Here is a 5,000-nt window from a genome sequence, read left to right as displayed (position 1 = left end):
GTGAGGACAGAGTCCCTGTGTGTCTGTCAGAGAGAGAGAGAGAGAGAGAGAGAGAGTGTGTGTGTGTGTGTGTGTCTGTGAGAGAGAGAGAGTGTGTGTGTGTGTGTGTGTGAGAGAGAGTGTGTGTGTGTGTGTGTGTGAGAGAGAGTGTGTGTGTGTGTGTGTGTGTGTGTGTCTTCCTCTGTCACTTCCTCCTGCTCAGTGTTGTTCTCAGCTGGAACAATGGAACTACAACTCCAGGCCTGCTCACAGCTTCCTCTCCCCCTCCCTCCCTCTCTACCTCCCCCCCTCCCTCCCCCCTCGACCTCCCTCCCTGCCCCCTACCTCCCCCTCCCCCCTCCCTACCTCTCCCCCTCCCTTTCTCCATCCCTCCACCCCCTCTCCCTCCCAACCTAGCTAGCAGTAGGCCTGGGCTGCTGTGTGTGTATGTATGTGTGTGTGTGGGGGGACTCTATAACCCCATAGAACCTCTATATAACCTCATAGGGCCTCTATATAACCTCATAGGACCTCTATAACCTCATAGGACCTCTATAACCTCATAAGGCCTCTATATAACCTCATAGGGCCTCTATATAACCCCATAGAACCTCCATAGAACCTCATAGAACCTCTATATAACCTCATAGGGCCTCTATAGAACCTCTATATAACCTCATAAGGCCTCTATAACCTCATAGGGCCTCTATAACCTCATAAGGCCTCTATATAACCTCATAAGGCCTCTATATAACCTCATAGGGCCTCTATATAACCTCATAGGGCCTCTATAACCTCATAAGGCCTCTATATAACCTCATAAGGCCTCTATAACCTCATAAGGCCTCTATATAACCTCATAGGGCCTCTATAACCTCATAAGGCCTCTATATAACCTCATAAGGCCTCTATATAACCTCATAGGGCCTCTATAACCTCATAGGGCCTCTATATAACCTCATAGGGCCTCTATAACCTCATAGGGCCTCTATATAACCTCATAGGGCCTCTATATAACCTCTATATAACCTCATAAGGCCTCTATATAACCTCATAGGGCCTCTATAACCTCATAGGACCTCTATAACCTCATAGGGCCTCTATATAACCTCATAGGGGCCTCTATAACCTCATAAGGCCTCTATATAACCTCATAGGGCCTCTATAACCTCATAAGGCCTCTATATAACCTCATAGGGCCTCTATAACCTCATAGGGCCTTTATAACCTCATAAGGCCTCTATATAACCTCATAAGGCCTCTATATAACCTCATAAGGCCTCTATATAACCTCATAGGGCCTCTATATAACCTCATAGGGCCTCTATAACCTCATAAGGCCTCTATATAACCTCATAAGGCCTCTATAACCTCATAAGGCCTCTATATAACCTCATAGGGCCTCTATAACCTCATAAGGCCTCTATATAACCTCATAAGGCCTCTATATAACCTCATAGGGCCTCTATAACCTCATAGGGCCTCTATATAACCTCATAGGGCCTCTATAACCTCATAGGGCCTCTATATAACCTCATAGGGCCTCTATATAACCTCTATATAACCTCATAAGGCCTCTATATAACCTCATAGGGCCTCTATAACCTCATAGGACCTCTATAACCTCATAGGGCCTCTATATAACCTCATAGGGCCTCTATAACCTCATAAGGCCTCTATATAACCTCATAGGGCCTCTATAACCTCATAAGGCCTCTATATAACCTCATAGGGCCTCTATAACCTCATAGGGCCTTTATAACCTCATAAGGCCTCTATATAACCTCATAAGGCCTCTATATAACCTCATAGGGCCTCTATATAACCTCATAAGGCCTCTGTAACCTGGAATTATTTATAACATTTACGTCAGAAGTCAATGGCAGTAAATGGGAAACAGATTTTTAGATTTTAACAACGACCTTTGTCTTTGCATATCAACTTCCATAAGAGATGACATTGTAGCAGACTGATGCAAGTGAATGATTGGGGGGTTTTGGTCCCATTGAGAGACCATGTGACTGTAGCTCCCTGGCTGGAATGGGTGTTGGGATAAAAGTAGAAGTAGAAGATGACGTGTGTCCTCAGGGTGGAGGACTAGGCAGGTGTCCTCAGGGTGGAGGACTAGGCAGGTGTCCTCAGGGTGGAGGACTAGGCAGGTGTCCTCAGGGTGGAGGACTAGGCAGGTGTCCTCAGGGTGGAGGACTAGGCAGGTGTCCTCAGGGTGGAGGACTAGGCAGGTGTCCTCAGGGTGGAGGACTAGGCAGGTGTCCTCAGGGTGGAGGACTAGGCAGGTGTCCTCAGGGTGGAGGACTAGGCAGGTGTCCTCAGGGTGGAGGACTAGGCAGGTGTCCTCAGGGTGGAGGACTAGGCAGGTGTCCTCAGGGTGGAGGACTAGGCAGGTGTCCTCAGGGTGGAGGACTAGGCAGGTGTCCTCAGGGTGGAGGACTAGGCAGGTGTCCTCAGGGTGGAGGACTAGGCAGGTGTCCTCAGGGTGGAGGACTAGGCAGGTGTCCTCAGGGTGGAGGACTAGGCAGGTGTCCTCAGGGTGGAGGACTAGGCAGGTGTCCTCAGGGTGGAGGACTAGGCAGGTGTCCTCAGGGTGGAGGACTAGGCAGGTGTCCTCAGGGTGGAGGACTAGGCAGGTGTCCTCAGGGTGGAGGACTAGGCAGGTGTCCTCAGGGTGGAGGACTAGGCAGGTGTCCTCAGGGTGGAGGACTAGGCAGGTGTCCTCAGGGTGGAGGACTAGGCAGGTGTGTCCTCAGGGTGGAGGACTAGGCAGGTGTCCTCAGGGTGGAGGACTAGGCAGGTGTCGTATGCTTCCACTGATGTAGACATTTTCTACAGTAGTTTTCCAACTTCTAAAATAAATGGACACTCTTCAAACCTTAAAAACTCAAACTATACACCAATCCACTGTTGTAAAAATGAGACACATATTCATTATGGAATTTCAAAAGTAGACCCGAGGTTAATGGAGATTCTTTCATAATGGCTGTATATTGTAAAAGGTGTGTTCAGTAGTTGTACTAGGTCGGTCCTATGAGGCCTCTATGGAACTCTTCACCTTGAATTTTGTAAGTGGCATAAATCCATGAAAATGTAGATAATTATTGTAAGACTGCAGTCAATGGGGGGGCGGGGGGGTTAATAATGGGGGGGCGGGGGGGGTTAATAATGGGGGGGGGCGGGGGGGGTTAATAATGGGGGGGGCGGGGGGGTTAATAATGGGGGGGGCGGGGGGGGTTAATAATGGGGGGGCGGGGGGGTTAATAATGGGGGGGCGGGGGGGGTTAATAATGTAGCCTCACTCTGAAGCAGAGCTGGACCCATTGTTCAACCTTCCTGTTTTATACCTGTGTGTCTGTGTGTGTCTGTATGTCTGTGTGTGTGTGTGTGTATGTCTGTGTGTGTGTGTGTGTGTGTGTGTGTGTGTGAAAGAGTGTTTCCTGTAAAAACAGCAGAAGGAAACAAACTCAGAGAAACTAAACTTATTTTTTACGACTCTTTTCTGTAACCCCGGCAACCCCCCCACACACATCCCCCCACACACACATCCCCCCCCCCTCACTCACACACACACACACACACACACACACACACACACACACACGAGTGGGAAACCAACAAATAACATGTTTATTAAATAACAAATATTAACTGACTTAAATAGAACAATAAATATTAACATAATAACAAAGTAACTGACCCTGAAATACTGACTGACCTTGAACTACTGACCTACTGACCCTGACCTACTGACTGACCTTGAACTACTGACCCTGACTGACCCTGAACCACTGACCCGACTCCTACTGACTGACCTTGAACTACTGACCCTGAACCACTGACCCACATTGAACTACTGACCCTGACCTACTGACCTGACCTTGAACTACTGACTGACCTTGAACTACTGACCCTGACTGACCCTGAACCACTGACCCACATTGAACTACTGACCCTGACCTACTGACTGACCTTGACCTACTGACCCTGAACCACTGCCCAGAACTACTGACCCTGAACCACTGACCCTGAACCACTGACCGACCTTGAACTACTGACCTACTTTGAACTACTGACTGACCTTGAACTACTGGCCCTGAACCACTGGCCCTGAACCACTGACCCTAACCCTAACCACTAACCCTAACCCTAATCTGACTGACTGAACATAGACACAGAACTTCCTCCTCATCCTCAAACAGCAGAGAGGTCTTCCTCCTCATCCTCAAACAGCAGAGAGGTCTTTCCTCCTCATCCTCAAACAGCAGAGAGGTCTTCCTCCTCATCCTCAAACAGCAGAGAGGTCTTCCTCCTCATCCTCAAACAGCAGAGAGAGGTCTTCCTCCTCAGTCATGTCCTCCACCAGTCTTCTTCATCATCTCTTCTCTGCAGCGCCCAGAATCTCCATGTCCTCCCCCCAGAAGAACTCCTCCTCTCCCCCCTCCTCTCCTCCCCTCCCCCCCTTTCCCCCCTCTCCTCTCTCTTGTTGTCGTTCTGTGATCTGAGGGACAGTCTGGTCCTGAGTGGGGGGTTGGCAGCTGGGGGGTCAGAGGTGAGAGGTCAGAGTTCAATACAGCCAGGCACCCACACCACCCTGACCCTAACTCACCCCTGCCCCTCCCCTAACCATGCCCTATCCCTGACCCTAACCCTGACCCTAACCTTGACCTAACCCTGACCCTAACCTTGACCTAACCCTGACCTAACCCTAACCTTGGCCTAACCCTGACCCTAACCTTTGACCCTCCCCTAACCCTAACCTTGACCTAACCCTGACCCTAACCTTGACCTAACCCTGACCCCTAACCTTGACCTAGACCTAACCCTGACCCTAACCTTGACCCTCCCTAACCCTGACCCTAACCTTGACCTCACCCTGACCCTAACCTTGACCCTCCCCTAACCTTGACTAACCCTGACCCTAACCTTGACCCTCCCCTAACCCTGACCCTCCCCTGACCCTCCCCTAACCCTCCCCTGACCCTCCCCTAACCCTCACCCTGACCTAACCC

This window comes from Argentina silus, assembly GCF_951799395.1.
Source record: "Argentina silus genome assembly, contig: scaffold_518, whole genome shotgun sequence".
Taxonomy (NCBI): domain Eukaryota; kingdom Metazoa; phylum Chordata; class Actinopteri; order Argentiniformes; family Argentinidae; genus Argentina; species Argentina silus.
Note: the sequence above shows the minus strand (reverse complement) of the source record.